This window comes from Macrobrachium rosenbergii, chromosome 24 (genome assembly GCF_040412425.1).
Source record: "Macrobrachium rosenbergii isolate ZJJX-2024 chromosome 24, ASM4041242v1, whole genome shotgun sequence".
Lineage (NCBI taxonomy): Eukaryota > Metazoa > Arthropoda > Malacostraca > Decapoda > Palaemonidae > Macrobrachium > Macrobrachium rosenbergii.
Window position 1 is genome coordinate 28,983,736 of NC_089764.1, and position 20,222 is coordinate 29,003,957.

The 20,222-nt window shown below is 34.3% G+C and overlaps 1 protein-coding gene across 1 annotated transcript in view; it reads left to right on the forward strand.

The window, feature by feature from the left end:
* LOC136851955 (protein rolling stone-like) overlaps nucleotides 1–20,222 on the forward strand; it is a 122,558-nt gene that overhangs the window by 10,707 nt on the left and 91,629 nt on the right. The window contains exon 2 of the mRNA XM_067126316.1: nucleotides 6,954–7,025. The gene's annotated coding sequence lies outside the window, so the exon portion shown is untranslated. The remainder of the gene's footprint in view (nucleotides 1–6,953; nucleotides 7,026–20,222) is intronic.

Here is a 20,222-nt window from a genome sequence, read left to right on the forward strand (position 1 = left end):
CACAAGCTCTTGCAGAAATTCTTACTTAATCTAATAACCTCTTAATTATTTCGAACTGTCCTTTCACAGACGTTAAGTCTACTTCCTGCACTCTTAAGTGCCAAGATCTGCTTCCCCAAAGGTCACCCAGATCTCTTACAATCAGTGGGAGTCATTTGTCCCGTTTATAATTCCGGTAATTGCAAGGGTTTTGGAATAGAACCTCTCATTTCCTCTCGTTTAAGTTGGAACAGTCACGCGCAGTTCTTCTCAATTACTGTGGATTTAAAAAGGCATAAATGTCACACCCTGGGTGTAATCCTGCCCACTTCTGGGTTGGTGAGTGACTGTCAGTAGGGGCAGCAGGCCGCGGTATATAGTACGTGGTCCTGAACTCTCTTTCATTCGTTCAGTAGAGGCTACGGTTGTTGTCAAGGCTTTCGGGAACTTCAGTGCATTTTGAATGGCCTTTTTTTTGTTCCCGTGCTTAAATTTACCCTTTTTATTTATTTATTTATTTATCTTTAAGTTATCTTTTTATTTGACGATTGGTAAAGGAATGAATGGTTGAGGGTAAAAATAACGTTGTCTGTGGCATGTTACGTATACATATACACAGTTTTACACACACAACACCAACACAACACAAAAAAATATGTATATATATAAATTTCTGTTGGAAAGCAAGGGCGTTAACACACACACTATAAATATGTATATTGTGTGTTGATATATATATATATATATATATATATATTTATATATATATATGTATGTATGTATGAGTGTGTGTGTATGTGTCTGTGTATGAACGTATGTATATAATATACATATATATACATATACATATATACTGTATAAAATGCCAGTCCTCATTAGCCAAGCATGTGAGGAACCCCGAATTTGTGAGGCATATCACAAATCACGTCGTGTGTGATTGATCATTATGAATTTTTAATGAGAAACCAGACGTAAAATCTTTCACTAAAAAAAAAACGATTCGGCAAAAAAAAATTAAGATAAAAAATAATGATACCCTTGAGAGTCGGGGCAGTATTAATATTCACTTCGTTTAGTTTGTAAAAGTGCTCGTTATTCCTTAATGAGTACGAAAACCTGATTACCTAACAGAAACGTGAAAATTGGTCGTCTAAATATACCTCTGGTTATGGTTAAGAAAATTTTTTTTATCATATTTTAGTTTCATTTCGAGAAATGACCGGACGAAGTGACCGACGAAGTCTTGGAAGACATTCCAAGTTGTCTCCTCTTGGGAAGAGTCGCGTAACCAACGGGACGCTAACTAATTTCTCACTTTTCCCTCTAAAGTTCGCCTACACCTTCTGTAATATTTTCGAATTTATGTCTTTTAGGTATGAACTGAATATAGAACATAGACCAGAGGGCAAGCACTGGGACCTATGAGGTCATTCAGTGCTGAAAGGGAAACTGACATTAAAAGGTTTGAAAGGCGCAACAGGAGGAAAACCTCAAAGCAGTTGCACTATGAATCAGTTGTTAGGAGAGGGTGGAAAGTAAGATGGAAGAAAGAGAATATGAAAGGAGGTACAGTAAAAGGAACGAAAGGGGTTGCAGTTAGGGGCCGAAGGAACGTTGCAAAGAGCCGAAAGTAATGCCTACGGTGCATAACATGAGGTGCACTGACTCACTACTCTCCTACTGGGTCCTTTAGGTATGACACAGAAACGGCAGGGATTTATCAAGCCGGTTATAAAGAGAGATATAAGTCAATATTTTCGAATCCATGCCTTTTAGGTTTGATATAAAAGTGGCAGGGGTTTATTTCATCGGTTATTACAAAGAGATATATAAATCAGTTTCGACTTTGCTTTGCATATTCCCGTCGAATTCAGGTCCTACTTAGAACCGAAATCAGCCTATCTGCGCCATGACAGCTCACCGCCAAGCTTGCAACAGGTGGCGACTTTTTAAAACTCATAAATATAAACCCACAGGTGCAACTTAATATAAAACTCACTTTACATTGGGAATAGCCTCAAACGGAACTATATAATAAGTATATCTGCCCCGAACTGAGTAAATTTAATCCCGTATGAGGGAGGTGCCGTCAGTGCACCTCACGGGCTGCAATGTAAGGCATTACTGAAAGGTTCTTTGCATTTCTTTTACTGAACCTCTGTTCATATTATCTTTCTTCCATCTTACTTTCCAACCTCTCCTAACAATTGTTTCATAGGGCAATAGCGAGGTTTTCCTCCAGTTACGCCTTTCAAACTTGTTTATTCTCAATTTCCTTCTCTGCGCTGAGTGGCCTCATAGGTCCTAGCCCTTGGCGTTTGGCCTTAATTTACATTCCAATCCCATTCCTGAGTAAATTCAGTGGTGAAAACTGAGACGAAATCTGAAACCAACAAGATTGCCGAAGCTATTACGCAAAACAGATACCAGAAATTCCTTCAAAAACGAGTGCAAGACACCGCGCATGCGCTGTTTGCGTCGACGGAACCTCAAGAGTTAGCAGACCTGTCGGCTAGACGGCCATCTCATTAAATCGAGTCTCAAAATAGCCCAGATCCTTGCTACTTTCTCCGGTAAATATAGAGCTTTTAATGAACTCGCCCATCACGTTCCATGAATGAAAGAAACGCCAAAAAGAAAAAGGAAAAATGTCATCATTAGACCACTTGGGGTATTGGAATTCGCCTCCGCGAGAGATTAAACTGTTGCCTAACATTTGCAGCCCTCCCGTAAAATATGCTCCCAGTTTTTCCAGTAGTGACGTTCAGTGAAAGGGAAGATTTACGAAAAATCGTAAATTATATAGAAGGCTGCTGAACATTTTATTTTTAAACCTTGACATAAATAAGTTGAATCTATATATTTGTGACGCCTTTTAGATCTAATTCATATTCAGGACAGCGTTCATGACGATTCAGAGTCCAGACTTGCTCAAACTTTCTTTAGCTCTGTCTCGAATTTGGCAGACAATAAGGTCAGTCAATTTACGTTAAATTATAACAACCTGTATTAATTTTAACCTTCAATAGCAACAGGATTATTGACCTTAAAAGTAAGAAAGTCCATCATGCAGATGATTCTACTCTTGTTAGTTTTTCGCTTCCCCGTAATGCAAAGTGAAGTGTTGCCAAGCAATTGAGGTTTAGACCGCTTCAGTAAGTATTATAGTTAGTAGGAGAGGTTGAACTCGAGCAAAACTAATAGCATATGAATCAGCCGATATCTTACCATGCTCCCAACCTATCCTTCACTGTACCTAGCTAAAGTTCGACTTACCTTCGAGTCTAAGCTTTCTTTGACTTTATATTCATCCTTGTAAAATAATTATTATTATAATGGGATGTTTGTGTATATTCATCCTTGTAAAATAATTATTATAATGGGATGTTTGTGTAATGTGGCATAGACCTTATTTACAGTTTATTCTACTTTTCCCAGTCTCTCATTATGTAGCCTATGTACCCTTGGCCTCGGTGGGGGATAGAGCCGTCAGAGCACCGCACGTGGTGCACTGTAGGCATTACTAAAGGGTCTTTGCAGCGTCCCTTCGGCCCCTAGCTGCAACCTCTTTCATTCCTTGTACTGAACCTTTTCACATTTTTCTTCCATCAGACTTTCTTCAACCCTCTCCTCGTGCAATTGCGAGTTTTTCCTCCTGTTACACCTTTCAAGCCTTCTTACTGTCAGTTACCAGTTTAGCGCTGAACCACCTCATAGGTCCCAGAGCTTGGCATAAATTCTATATTCTATTCTGTTCTATTCTCTATAACCTTTGTTGATTTGACTATCGTCATAATTTTTCCTAGGTATTTATATAATCATTTTCATATATATATATATATATATATATATATATATATATATATATATATATATATATATATATCAATAAACTTCTCTTTGCCGTTTTTTTTTTTTTGTCTGTTAAATATGAATGTGAGCTTATGTTAATCACAAGTAAAAATATTGTGGATGAAATCAGCCCTCTCGTTTATGTTAAATCTTAAGCATGATATGTGTATTTCTAACAAGACACGAAGATTCAACATACAAGAAAAAGGGTCTTATTTTGCTCTCATATTGAGAGAAAGTGATTGTTCTTCATAGTCTTTGATAAAAATAATAATACAAATGGCGTATTCCTAATTTTGTAAATTCTAATTCCAAACTGTATCCTTTCCTTGTATTACAATTCGGACGAGAGAGAGAGAGAGAGAGAGAGAGAGAGAGAGAGAGAGAGAGAGAGAGAGAGAGAGAGAGAAAGAGAGAGAGAGAGAGAGAGAGGGGTCTTAGAATATGACAACTCTTCAGATTTAAAGAACACATGCATAGAAAAATGGACGAATAGAGAGAGAGAGAGAGAGAGAGAGAGAGAGAGAGAGAGAGAGAGAGATCTTAGAAGATGACAACTCTTAAAAATATATAGAACATCATAAGGAAAATGGACAAGAGAGAGAGAGAGAGAGAGAGAGAGAGAGAGAGAGAGAGAGAGAGAGAGAGAGAGAGAGAGAGAGAGGCCTAAGAATATAACAACCCTTAAAGATATAAAACACATGCATAAGAAAAATGAAGAGAGAGAGAGAGAAAGAAAGAGCGAGAGAGAGAGAGAGAGAAAGAGGTCTGAGAATATGACAACTCTTAATAAAGATTTACAGAACACATGTATAAGAAAATTGGGCGATGAGAGAGGGGGAGGTCTGAGAATATGAAACTTAAAAATTTATAGAACACATGCATAGAAAAATGTACAATGAGAGAGAGAAATTTTCCCTTCAGTTCATCTGTATATGAGTGTCTCAGTTTTATTTTTTATTTTATAAAGAACATTTCAATAGACTCCTCAGCAATTTTCAGCGATGCTGATTGGACAATATTGCATCGCTAAAAAAAAAATGCAATACTCGATTGGCAATTCCTTTAAAACCCCCCAAAAATGTCAAATGATTGAGTGACTGAGTTAACTGTACGTTTTTTCTTTAACGTTAGGGGAAGGTTATTGGAGAATAGTGTAGATTGAAATTATATAAAATATGGTAAAAAAACATTGTGAAAATAAGGTTTTTAGTATTATTATTATTATTATTATTATTATTATTATTATTATTATTATTATTATTATTATTATTATTATTATTATTTGCAGTAATCTCATACTCTCATTAGTCATTAAATTGGAGAAGAAATCCACAATGGTGTCCGTGTAAATATATATTAAAATATATCTACAAAACGTTTCAGTATATATTTTTAATATATATTTACATTGACACCATTGTGGATTTTCTTCACCAATTATTATTATTATTATTATTATTATTATTATTATTATTATTATTATTATTATTATTATTATTCATAAAGGATTCTCTATATAACAAATACTCTGGAAAACGCACTTATAACCGGTAGTGGAATGTATTATTAGAAAATCCATAATTAATATATAGACATTTTTACAGATGAGCATTTTACACAATACTGCCTCTAGCTTACCATAGCTCCTGCTATCGTCTGAAGACGATAGCAGGAGCTATCGTAAGCTAAGGGCAGCGTTGTGTAAATTGATCATCTGTAAGAAAATCTAAGAATTAAGAATGTTTTATTTTTACTTTGTATTGAAAGGATTAAGCTTACATTATTTATATTTACAATATTTACAATATGGTCACAGTATACATCAACACAATATACACAGGCATTTCTTTACATAAAATAATCCATCTAAACTGACAATTTACACATCTTGCTTTAATTTGAACGTCATTGTTCGTCGAATTTAAAAAAATTATTTAACGTTACGAATCATATGAGGTTTCTGTTTCCAAGGCTTGAAATCCTCATAAACCTTTATTTCAATTTTTTTTTATCTAATGGAGACCCTAAACCCCTAATAATGCTTCGAGAACAGCCACCTCTCATAAAATCCACTTTTGGTGAGGTAATAACGACTGGAGAGAGAGAGAGAGAGAGAGAGAGAGAGAACCACTCTGTGAAGTCAAATAATTTTGAATTTTTCTCCACTCGAAATTCAATTTCGTTTCTGAGTGATTAATGAATTCACAGACTGTTCACGATGGAACTCATCCAGCAGTTCAGGCAAATGAATGAGAGAAAACAGTTTTCATTATATTAGTTTTCCAAGTTATTATGTTTGAAAGTCTGGCGACATTGTCAGGGAAAACTTCGTAGGCGATAGCCGCTTAAGGCAGCATTTTTCTGTTTATTTATTTATACATACTTACCTGTTCCTTTTCACCCTCTTCTAACAATGTTTAATAGTGTAACAGCGAGGTTTTCCTCCGGTTACACCTTTTAAGCATCTTACTCTCAGATTTCCTTTCAGCGCTGAATGACCACATAGGTCCCAGCGCTTGGCCTTGGGCCTAAATTGTATATTCTATCTATTTATTTATTTATTTATTTATTTGTTTGTTTGTTTGTTTATTCTTATGATTATCAAACAAATAACGAACTTGATCAGCCTTTTTAAAAGAGGAATATTAGATGATTATGGGAATTCTGATGAATTTGAAGATATAATCTGAGCTTACTGCATTCATACGGCTGAATATTTTCGGTATTTTTGTAATGTAGTGTATTGTTACGTCAGCGAAACAGGAAAATCAGCTGCCTGCTTGTGATTTATATAAAAAGAATATTTGACAAAATGTTTAAATGATAACAAAAGCCTCCAGATTATCGTTTGGTTTTATTTTTGCTCGTACAGTTTTCCTACATATATCTGCTTCTACAGGAAATGTGATTTGTTTTCACTCTACAGTTTGTATCTATTTATTTCTTTAATCATTTTTTTGGCGGAAAAGACTCTCTACTGTATAAAACTTTTTTAAGACAAGTAGAGAAATTAATTTTTTATAATTACAAGTGACTTTTAGTTTATTTTGATGATTCTCCGATTTACGTTAATGTTTTTTTCTTTTTCTCCTTTTATTGTTTCTATTTTTTGTTTTCAGATATTGGAATTTGTTACCGCTGCTCGTGTTCCCAGAAGTCAGTGATACGTCTCTTGAGGGATACGTCATTTGGTGAGTGTTCTGTCTCAAGGTTGAGTTTTCAGAGAGAGAGAGAGAGAGAGAGAGAGAGAGAGAGAGAGAGAGAGAGAGTAGAAGTCTGGGTGAATTTCATTTCATCGTGAAACATCGATTGTCACAGACAGATTTTTCCAAGGACACGTAAAGTTTTCCATAACGTTCATCTCGCAAACGTTTTAGTTGTTCTGCAACGTTCGTCTCGTCAACGTTTTCAAGTGATCCGTAAAGATCTCTTTAACGTTTCAAGTGTTGTACAACGCTAATCTCTTAAATGTTTTTCGACAACGTTGATCTCAAAAACGTTTAAAGCGTTCTACAACGGTGATATCGTAAGCGTTTCAAGTGTTCTACAACGCTGATCTCTTAAAAGTTTGAAGTGCTCTACAACGCTGAGCTCTCAAACGTTTCAAGTGCTCTACAACGCTGAGCTCTTGAATGTGTTGTGTTCTGCGGCATCGGTTTCGTAAATGTTTCAAGTTTTCCACAACGTTCATCTCGTAAACGTTTCAAGTTTTCCATGACGTTGATCTCGTAAAAGTTTCAGTTTTCCGAAACGTTGATATCTCTTTTTGCACAACGATAATCTCGTGATTGTTTCAAGTTTTCCAGAACGTTGGTCTCCTGAACTTTTTAAGCATTCTCCAGCCTTCATCTCGTAAACATATTAAGCGCTTTGCAACGTCGATCTCGTAAACGTTTTAAGTGTTCTCTAAAGGTGATCTCATAAACGTTTCAAGTGTCCTACAACGCGAGATTACGACGCATGTTTGTGAGCGAGTTGATGCAAAGCATGTCGATATGATGGAAACTCTTCAATTGATCTAAGATTTATGAGGAGGGATGCAAGGGGAAATACATTTTTGTGAAGGAAGTGTTTTTGTCCTTGTTGTATTTTTAATTACATCTTTGCCTGTTCATCCTATCAGTGAACTTTCATATTCAACGGTTTCATGTAACCAAATACATTTTATTTACGTATTTTTTCTCAAGCTGTAGTCGTTGGTATTACAGCAGATATTTATAGATGGCGCTGGTGAACCACCTATTTTGTGTATGTAACATACCAATTTTTCTGCCCTATACCCTTGTTTTTATGTATTTTTTTACTGACCTTAGGAGAGTGGTTGTGGGTATGCGCGTCTCGCATAATTCTACTCAGATGCCGAGACTGAAATTACACAATCAGTCTCAGTAAATGAGTTTTTACGTGCTTTTCTGTTTAATAGTTTCCTGCACTGTGTTTTGACGATAATTCCAAAATTCTTCTTTGTTTCTTTATTAAGTGACTTGGGGTTTTTTTTTCACGAAGTAATCCACTTTTTACATAAATAATTTACAATTATTTTCCCACCACCCTTGTTCACAGGTATGTTTTCAAACTTCTCAATAAGGTTTTAATTCCAAAAGTCTCCTTACCTACTGGGCCTGAGCTTCCGTTTTATGCAAATGTATATCTTTAATCCATGACAAAAATTTCTATGATGTACTAAGAAAACTCATATTTAATTATATACCGGCAAAGAAATGTAAAATATCATCCCAACAAATCCGGTTACTCTGGGTAGTTTGTTTAAGTTCAAGGATAAACTTGACCCTTTGATGACCTCATGTATTGTGTACAAGTTCAATTGCCGTAGATGTAATCTAGGGACTTACGTGGGATCTACTCAGAGGTTACTAAGGGTCAGAATTGATTGCCACAAAGGCGTTAGCTATCGTACTGGTAGCAAGCTTAATATGCAATTACAAAGATTTTGAAATATGGGACGGGCACCGAATGGCAAAATACTGACAATCCTGGAATCTTTGTTTATTGACCATCTTGCTCCTCAATTGAACACTTAGCGGTCTTCCTCGACAACTCTTGGCTGTACGTGAGCTGTTGCTTTCTGTCATTTCTAGTTTGCTCTCTCTGACTTTTCGTCGTTCCTTCCTTTCTCTCTTGATGGTTGGTTCTGCTGTAGCTAGTTTTAATTTCGTTATTTATAATGTATTATGTCATATTTGTATTTTAGCGCTTTTAATGTTATTTTTGTTGTTTTTTTTTTGTTTTTTTATAGCTTGAAAATGAAACTTTTGTGTTTTGAAACGTCGCCAATAATTGTATTTTAAGGATCACCTGAGATGTACTTCCTCCTTCAACCGTCTTCAATAATATACATATTTATACTGTATGTATACATACCTATATATGTACAGGTATGTATATATATTCATATACATATATACGTAAATACAATATACATATATACGTATATACATATACATACTCTCTCTCTCTCTCTCTCTCTCTCTCTCTCTCTCTCTCTCTCTCTCTCTCTCTCTAAACGCACATTTCCTTCTCCGATCACGCCCCTTTCCAGCAAACGCTCCAGATATTAATAACGCCAGTACTCCGCGTCCAGAGGTTCGATAATCGACGCCATAAAAGGCGTTAGCGTAAGAGCAGAATGAAGTTAGGTACTGAATCGTTCTTGGGTAAATATGGAGGAGAGATCGACCTCGCGGTAGGGGCGGGGAGCGCATGGCTTTTTGACCTCGCTTCTGGTCAGTGGGGGGGGGGAAGTTTGTTGTTGTTATTGTTTTAGTTCTTTCGATGGGGTATTACTGGGGTATTATTGGTCATCTTTGTGCTTGGAGGATTAGGATTGGTGATCTCTGGAGAATACTTACGTCACTGCGTTTTAGTTTGTTTTCAAATATTGTCCTTTTTCTTTTATTATTATTATTATTATTATTATTATTATTATTATTATTATTATTATTATTATTATTATTATTGCTGCATGTTTGCGATGGGGTCTTTCATAAATATTATTATTATTATTATTATTATTATTATTATTATTATTATTATTATTATTATTATTATTATTATTACTGAACTGAATAATGTAACCAATGTTCTGACCAAAAATTCCTTTTCCCATAATGCTGACAAGCAGAAAAGGTTAATTCGGATAAAAAAAAAAAGTAAGATTTTCTTATCCTGTTAAGTAAATCGCAACTGCAGGCATTACTTAAGGTTCTTTGCAGCCTCCTATTATCCCATAGCTGCAACCCCTTCCATTCATTTCACTGTACCTCTGTTCATATTCTCTTTCTTCCATCTTACTTTCCTCACCCCTCCTCAACTCTCTCCTAATAACTGTTCCGTAGTGCAACTGCGAGATTTTCCTCCTGTTACGTCTTGCAAACCCTTTTCCCCCTCAATATCCCTTTCAGAGCCGAATGACCTCAAAGGTCCCAGCGCTTGGAAGATAATGAGGAGAATGAAATGAGATGTATCACCAGGCATTCTCGTTCGCCTGATGCCTTATTTTCTCATTGGCTGAGCGAGTTAACGAGAGCGTATAGCCAGTCTTGGAGTTAATGATATCCCACGCGATGAGGAGGAGGAGGAGGAGGAGGAGGAGGAGGAAGATAAATGGATGTGGGGATGGAGAGAAAGGAGAAATTCATTCATGAAGGGTAACAGAAAGACAGAAACAGACAGATAAATAGAGAATTTACGCTGGTTCCATCTGTGAGTTGAATATGCGTTTGACTGCAAGCTGTTGCAACAGAAATATCACTTTATTTTTGTTATTGAACATTATATATATATATATATATATATATATATATATATATATATATATATATATATATATACACATATATATAATATATACATAAATATATATAAATATAATAAAAGAAACCATTAAAAATACCAAAATACCAAAATGATAGAAAGTTACAGCTATATTTCGGAGACACTGTCTGTCTCCCTCAACAGGCAGGTAATAATTCATTGCCTGCCAGTTGATGGAGTCAGACAGTGTCTCCGAAATACAGCTGTAACTTTCTACCCTTTTGGTGTTTTTAATCGGCTCCTTTTATTAATTGGTTTCTGTTTTAACAGAAAATATTTTACAGTTATATATATATAATATATATATATATATATATATATATATATATATATATATATATATATATATATATATATATATATATATATATATGTATGTATATATGTATATGTATGTATAACTGAATCACGAAAATATGGAACGTGATGAAAATATAAATGAGGACAAAATGGAGTGCAAGGCCTTTCGACTTATAGTCCTTTACTTAGCTATAAATCGAAAGGCCTTGTAGCACTCCATTGCCTTTCGACTTATAGTCCTTTATATTATATATATATATATATATAAATATATAGGCCTGTATTTATATATAATATATATATATATATATTTATATATATATATATAATATATATATATATATATATATATATATATATATATATATATATATATATATATATATATATATATATATATATATATATACTGTATTTATATAATATATATATATATATATATATTTTATATATATATATATATATATATATATATATATATATATATATATATATATATATATATTATATATATATATATTCATTTTTTCTTTTAAGAACGATTTTGAATTGCCCTCCAAATAGAATGAATTCATTCTTGTACGAAAAATGAATTTATTCTTATATGGCTATTCAAGCAAGACTGATTGCAATCTGGAACCGTTCATTTCTTAAAGCACTCTGGTTCATAAACAATAAACAAATCTGAACCAGCAAAGGATCCTCAATTTAACTTTTGAACATCTGAACTTCTTTTCCACGTCTCGATTAATTTGAGGTGTTCAGTGACATATGGCTACGATATATGATTGACCACTGAACGTATTATTTATAGAAACTTACTTTCCATTACACTATCAATGCACTTTATTGCTTAAAATCAATTTTCTTCATCTTGAATTAAGAAAACTTTCGAGAAAGAATCCCTATAGTATAGAAAAAAAAAAAACAGCCAGTTCTGTATTGTCGATACCTTTGAAGTTTCTGTCTTCGCAATCGAGTTTTCTCTACATCGTATAATCAAGCCCACCAAAATAGATCTATCTTTCGGTGGTCTCGGTATGATGCTGTATGAGCCGCGGCCCAAGAAATTTTAACCACGGCCAGATGGTGGCCTGTCCTATATCCTTGCCAGACGCACGATTATATCTAACTTAAACCTGAAATAAAATAAAAACTACCGAGGCTAGGGGGCTGCAATTTGGTATGTTTGATAACTGGAGGGTGGATGATCAACATACCAATCTGCAGCCCTCTAGCCTCAGTAGTTTTTAAGATCTGAGGGCGGACAGAAAAAGCGCGGACGGACAGACAAAGCTATTATTGTACAGACAACTAAAAGGGAAACATGTTTCGTGGCACCGTCGTAGACCTATGGACTCATTAGGCCTATCCCCCAGTGACTTAAAAGTCTTGAGAGCTCTTAAATGTGATGACTGTATTGACTCTTCGTAATCCACGCACCTTGAGGGGCCCGTTTTAGGAGAAGGGGAGTTGGAGTGGTGGAGTGGAACTTTTGCAGAAATGTTATTATTATTATTATTATTATTATTATTATTATTATTATTATAAAAGCGAGAACATTTTATATAATACTACTACTACTAATAATAATACTACTATTACTACTTTGGTTATACTTGTTTATTTATTATTATTATTATTATTATTATTATTATTATTATTATTATTATTATTATTATTATTATTATTATTATTATTATTATTATTATGGCTCCATTTTCTTCTGAAACTTTACTCTATAGAGGCTGTCCTAATTTTTGAATTTATAATTTTTTCCTTTATGAAATTAAATGATTCCATGTTATATAATCTTCAAATAAAGATTTTCAATTTTAAAATGACCATAAAAACAATTTCCCTTTAAAAACGAAGCCTCTGTTTTCCTGCTGAAACTCCACTCTAAAAAGTTCCTGTTTTTATAATAATAATAATAATAATAATAATAATAATAATAATAATAATAATAATAATAATAATAATAATAATAAGTTTTTATGTTATAATTTTGTGCTTCATGAACGAAAATAGTTTCATGTTATATAATCGTCACAAAAATATTTCAATTTTGAAAATGGACATAAAAAATGTGTTTCCTTTAAAACTGGAGACTATTTTGCTCCTGAAATTTCACTGTCAAGAGAATTTTCGAAGTTTCATTACTTTTTTTTTATGAAAGTAAGTGGTTTTCGCGTCTCATCGTCAAAACAAAGATTTCAGTTTTAGCAGTGACCATGAAACAGTATTTTTATAAATGCATTATTTTTAAATGTCTAGTTTTGAAAATGTAAATGAATATCGGTATTAGAAAAAAATATTTTTCTTAGCACCCTCGCTCGTCAAATGTCAAATTTTGAAAATCTAAAAATGTATATTGGCATTTCCAAGCGGGTCAGTCAGGCTTGGAGAATCTGTTAGATCTCCCAAATCTTCCACTATACCTATTTTCTCTTTTTGTTTTTTAAACCTAGACTCGAGGGTAATTACCCCTTTCCCCTCTGTTCTCATAAAGCGATATCAAACACCAGCAGGCAATTGAATGTCCAAGTGGGGGTGGGGGAGAGGGGAAGGGAAGGGTGGCGGGGTTTATTTGCACCGCCCCCTTTGAACTCGATTTCGAAGGGGCGAATATTATACTCGCCAAATTCGCGAAATTCAATCTCTGTGCTTCACCCCCATGTCGTCATTCGCCGCCTCTCTTTATTAAGTGACAGCATTTGCTTCGCTTTTAATCGCCCTCTCCTTCCTCTCCTCCTCCTCCTCCTCCTCCTCCTCCTCCTCCTCCTCCTCCTCCTTCCTTTCTTTTATTAAGTAACAGCATTTGCCTCGTTGCTAATCGCCCACTCCCCATTCCCCCTCCTTCTCCCACCCTATCCCTCCCCTCCTCTTCCTCATTCCTCCTCCCCCATTCTTCTTCCCCCCTCTTCCCCCTCCCTATCTCTCCCCCCTCTCCATCTTCCCTCCCCTCTCACCTCATCCCTCCCCTACCACTACCCTCCCCACCACCACCACCGTACCCTAGCACCCAACACCCCACCCATACACCCTTGATTTACTATTTTTTTTTTTCTCTCCTTAACGCCCATCTGACCAGCTTCTGTGGCGTTGATTAGTTGAAAGCGAATGTTAAACGCTCGGTCTCATCTGCAGGAATTGGACGTGTGGGGTTCATTGCGAAATTGTAATGGGGGATAAGATTTGCGCGGAAATTCGGATTATGCAGAAGTCTACGGGACTTTTCCGCCATGATTTCGAGAGGTTACGAGTTTTAGACTAAAAATCGTTTTGGTGAGGCACTCAACAGGTGAATCACGATTGCGAGAAGCCAGGTAGTGATTTTCAGAAAGTTTATCGTCTAAAGTTATGTGAATACACACTTATCTTCATAACTGCTATTCCTAATTTAAAAAAAAAAGGCAATAGGTAAGGGAGAACCACGCATGAATGTTCTTTGTTTTATTGGAGTGAGGGAATCTTGCCAAAGGTTCTAGGATAGGTCCAGCAGAAGAAGAAGAAGAAGAAGAAGAAGAATTTTTGACTCGCTAACACGTCGTTACATAGCATTTAACCCGAATATAGTCTAAGGCGATGTTCAGAACTAAATTCAGATGTGATGGAATGCTTTAGAGTGTATCTAGTTTTGTTTGCAGGATCTAATCTTCAACATCTGAATAGACTGAACAAATTAAACTGTTGAGGTTCAGGTGAATTAGGTTTGATCCTGTCCTGTCAGTCTGAGATTTAAATTGTTCAGGTTTAGGCCTAGGTGAATTAGGATTGACCTTGTCCTGTCAGTCTGAGATTTAAGTTATTCGGGTTCAGGTGAGTTAGGCCTGACCTTGTCCTGTCAGTCTGAGATTTAAATTGTTCAGGTTCAGGTGAATTAGGCCTGACCGTGTCATGTCAGTCTGATTGAGGTCAATTTCATACAATCAGTCTCTTGTGAGAATTCCTTTTGTTTCAGTGTCATATCGTACAGAAAGTATGTGAAGGCTTTTTCATCAAATTCTCTAGGCCTTAAGACAAGGTTGGCCTAAGGCCTAGATTAGGCCAAGATTGGGTTTTGGGTCATAATGGTTAAAATCTCAGTAATTAGAATATCCACAATGTCCCAATTATAAAAAAAATGAATAAAGTCTCTTACGTATAGAATGGTAAGCAATAAATGATAGTTGTATAACACTGCAACTTCTATTCCTGTCGAGAAACTGAATCACGCTAAATCAGACATTTGATTTAATGTATTTAATTTTGTTTAATTTATTATGCATATAGACAGTACAGGTGTTAAAAAGCACCTATAGAATCATGAGCAGGCTTTCTCCTTTATAGTACTGACGTGAAAGTAGACTTCATATAATTATATTCGAAATTCTACTCGATGTAAACATTTGTTCACTTTCTCTTGGCGAATTATAAGAATTTTTTCCTCTTCAAGTTCATAAACGCGAAAATAGAACTGAAAAACGATTTTTATAATACGGAGATCGGCCTTATCTGTAATTTATCAGTGATCTCTGCATCGTTATCGCATTGCTGGTCCTTATCTGAAGCAGAAGAGAGATTTGATAATGGCTGCCTGGTGTCATTCTGTTCAACCGACTGAAATATTTTACATTTCTTTTATCACATTTGTAAACACTCCATTGCTGGTATTACCGAAATTCCCTTCTTTAGTATATATGTATATGTATATGTGCATATATATATATATATATATATATATATATATATTTATTTATTTATTAACTAAATATATATGAATTTTGTAGGATAGATCCATTGCTATTAAAAGCAATTTTTGACTCATTATTTAATTGTTTAAAGTGAATGATTTTTTTGTGTGTAATTATTGCACTTAGCAGATCTTTCACAGATCTATTTATTTCATAAACTTTCAGGTACTACATTCTAACAGAAGCTTTTGCCGGAAGCTTCACCAATAATTGAGGCCTTGGTCAAAGATCTTATCCTCTGATCCAGGGAATTTCACCTCGGCCTTGAAATAAACCCCGTTATCTTGGCTGTTTTTCAGAGTTGAAATAAATAATACTTTTTCTTATTAGATGTTCAGTTCTTGATTGCGTAACTGATTTAAAAAAAAAATACATTTTTTCAGCTTTTAAAAACCTTTTCAAGATGTCGAATTCTTTGTCCAGGTGTCAGTGGGTTTTGTTCTGAAATAGACTCGTCTGGTTCCAGTTTATTCAGCTTGATTTACTTATATTTTTATGTGTTTATTTATTAATTTGTTAATTTATCTTTTTGTAATAATGGACCTCCTCTTTGTGTGTTTCCTATTACTTTCTGCTTCTTTCGAATGAACACCAAATTCTGTGGAAGCTTTAATTTCAAGTCAGTGGCCCCTGTGGTGGGCTTGTTTCGTATGAATAGGGTTCATCTTCTGTATTATAATAATAATAATAATAATAATAATAATAATAATAATAATAATAATAATAATAATGGTAATAATAATAATAATAATAATAATAATAATATCCTTTTGAACAAATCTTCACTGAGACTCACAATTTGGACTTTAGGCCTAGGCTTTCGATTCGGGCTTTTGCCCCGTGGTTCTAGTTCTTAGCTAAGCCTGTGACCCCTTTGAAATGCCTCGACTTTAACCTTGGTCTTTGACCTGACATCTAGTATTCTGCAGTCAAAAAAACTGAAGATGTTTTTCTATCATTAATTTAAGCTTTTTTTCCATCGAGACCTAATAAGAATTTGTCCCTCCTCAAAATTCATAGTCCTCAGATAGCAAGGTTTAAAGACTGTCTCTTCCCTTTTGCTACATTGCTTTGGACTTCCATTCTTGCTTCTGTTTTCCCTAACTATAACACGCATTCCTCCTCCTTGTTTTCTTCGTGCCTGGACTTGAAAAGGCATCACGTTTCCGGTTCCAAATGCTTCGCTTTTCAAAATGTTTACAAATCCTCGACAGGGTTTTGTTTCTGAATGTGTTGGTGGCATTAGAAGTTTTAGTCTTCAAATCCCGTAAGACTCAGTATCAGAAATTGTCATCTCTTCGACCTTGGGTTTGTTTATGTATGTAGCATGAACTAAGTGTGCCAGGTAGATAATATATTCCAAACACGCATGTGAGTACTAGAGCGCACACTTACACTATATATATATATACATTACATATATATATATATATATATATATATATATATATATACATATATTTATAAATATGTATATATATATATATATATTATATATTTATATATATATATATATATATATATATATTTATATATATATATATATATATATATATATATATATATATTATATATATATTATATATATATGTATATATATATTTATATTTTTTATATATGAATATATGTGTGTTTGTGTGTGTGTGCGCGAGCGCGCGTTTTAAAATATATCCTAGACAATCGAGGAGACAGCCGCGTACTGAGGAAAGCAAAGGAAATGTGAACGAGTGTCTTCCCAGAGGAAATAGCTCGGTTGAACCGCAGGGAAATGGAACTTTATACGCATACGCGATCTTCAGCTAAGCTTTACTTGCTGATTATTCTTGTTTGGTGATTTCTGCGTCAGTTATTTATTCCACAGCTTCAAGATTTACACTTTAGGATAAGATATTAATTACTTTGCGAGAAATGAACAACAATCTCGCTGACTGAAATTTACCTCCCACATGTATTGTGATTCTAATTACATATATATATATATATATATATATATATATATATATATATATATATATATATATATATATATATATATATATATATATATGAATGTAATAGATTTTGTTCGTGATCCTGACCGGTTTCGACTTTATTTCCAAGCCATTGACGTGTGATATATATACTGTATACAGTATATATGTATATATATATATATATATATATATATATATATATATATATATATATATATATATATATATGCATACATACATAAAAGAGACAGATAGAGAAAAATAGACATGGAGATTTTAATCACGAATGTTAACCTCGGTGTTGTCTCTTTGATGTCGGTAAATATTTGGGATCACACCTTGCCGTCAGAGCTTTCCAATGGACCTTTAGTGATTGCAATAAAAAAAAAACTTTATAGGCCAAAGTATTCATTCTATACATTACTCCAGTTTTCCTCAGGCCATAAATAACCTGTTGGATGTCAGAAAATCTCTCGATAACGTAGTAATTCATTATTAATTCAGCACCCGCTTCTCCCCTTTGCAACCCAATAAAGTTTCCGTTTCTGGCGCATGCGCCGAAGGACTATACTATACTACTGATGACAGTCCGCCATTGACACAGGGTTTAATTAGACAGATTTCCGTCGTCGAAGAGCCAATAAGAATGGCAAGTTCTCCGTTTTCCGCGAAACTTTTCACGGCCCCCAGGTGTTGACTGAGGGGGTTCGAGCGCTGTGGCGGCGCCGTCTTTGCTCTGTCAATATTGATGTTAGGCAACTCTCACAAATCCCATTCCCCCCGCCCCCTCTTAGGTTAATAAGTTCTTTCTTTGGGACTGCGTCTAATGAAGGTGGCGGTTTGGTTCCAGTCTTCTCTGAGGCTATAAGCCTTTTTTTTTTTTTTTTTTCTGAAATTGATGACAGCCAAAACACGTCGTAGAATTTTTAAAGGTAATCCTTTTGTTTCTGTCAATAATTCGTTTTTATCATTAGAGGGTCACTTAAAAATTGTTAATGTATTGCTTTTTTTTTCCTGAAATTGATCACTGCTTGGTATAGCAGCCAAAACACAGAATCGTAAAGGTAGTCGTTTTGTTTCTGTCAATAATTCGTTTTTATCATGAGAGTATTACTTAAAAACTATTAATACTTTTTGTTTTTCTCCTGAAATTGATCACTGCTTGGAATAGCAGCCAAAACACACAGAATTATTATGGTAATCCTTTTGTTTTTGTCAATAACTCGTTTTTATGATTAGAGGGTCACTTAAAAATTTTTAATACTTTTGTTTTTTTTCCTGAAATTGATAACTGCTGGGTATAGCAGCCAAAACACACAGAATTATAAAGGCAATCCTTTTGGTCTTGTCAATAACTCGTTTTTATCATCAGAGGGTCACTTGAAAATTGTTAATACTTTTTGCCTTTTTTCTGAAATTGATATTTCTGAGTATGGCACCCAAAACACAGAATAATGTAGGTAATGCTTTTGTTTTAGTCAATAATTTGTTTTTATCATTAGTGAGTAACTTAAAAAATGCTAATACTTGTTTAGTGGAATTGTTTTCCATACTGAAGTTAGTTCAAGTGATGAAACTGAGTTGACTGTTTAAATTTACATAAATGTATTACAGTTTGTTTACTTCTAGACTAAAAGTTTATGTAATTTTAAAATCTAGTGATTTTCAGTTTCGAAATCTTAAGAATTGTCGCAAAATTTACAAAAGATCAAGGTAGCTGCCAATGAATTCCTGGAAAACTGTTTTTTTTTTTATGTTTTAGCGATTCTATTAGATGCAGTTTTGAATACTGTTTTAACTTTAAAATGTTAATTTTTAAATTTCAAATTTTCAGATATGGCTTGTAATTTTTGAACAAAAAGTGTATTTCATGAAAAAAAACTGATAACATTAATAGCAAAAAACTTTTGTGACAAGAAATGTCTCAAGATCCCTTTTAACAATATAAATATAATTCTTAGGGTCGTTTCTCAAAATTGGGAATGTAGGAATAGTGGGAATTGTGCTCTTAAGCGATAACCGCTTCAGCGAACGTGTTGGCAACTTATTGCACACACGACACAAACAGGTTAAATATCAAAGACATGTTGGTATTCCTACCCAGTGCTTCGTATAATTACCCAGCATTTGTCAAAGATTCGTTCTCCACAAACAAGTTGAAAAAGTGCTAACGACTTGTTTTCAACAAGTTTGTGACATGCATGCAGTAAGTTTCCGACATGTTTATGACATGTCGTACAATAATCTAGACGCGCCCATAGAGTCAAACCCTCATCATTATCATATAAGTTGTTTGTTTAAGGTTTTTCAGTCATTTCTAAACGCATTTTCCTCAGACGTTTTTCAGTTGCTATTGCCATTAATAAAAGCGGTTAGTAAAAAGAAATATGAACGAAACAAGTCACTAAAAAGATGACAGCTAGCGAAATATTGCAACCATTTCACGCAGCACAAAAAAAAAAAAGCCAACAAAATAAAATGCACGAGACGGGTGGTAAGATTAAGCAAGCACGCTGCTGATTCATCACGATTATACACCCGGCGC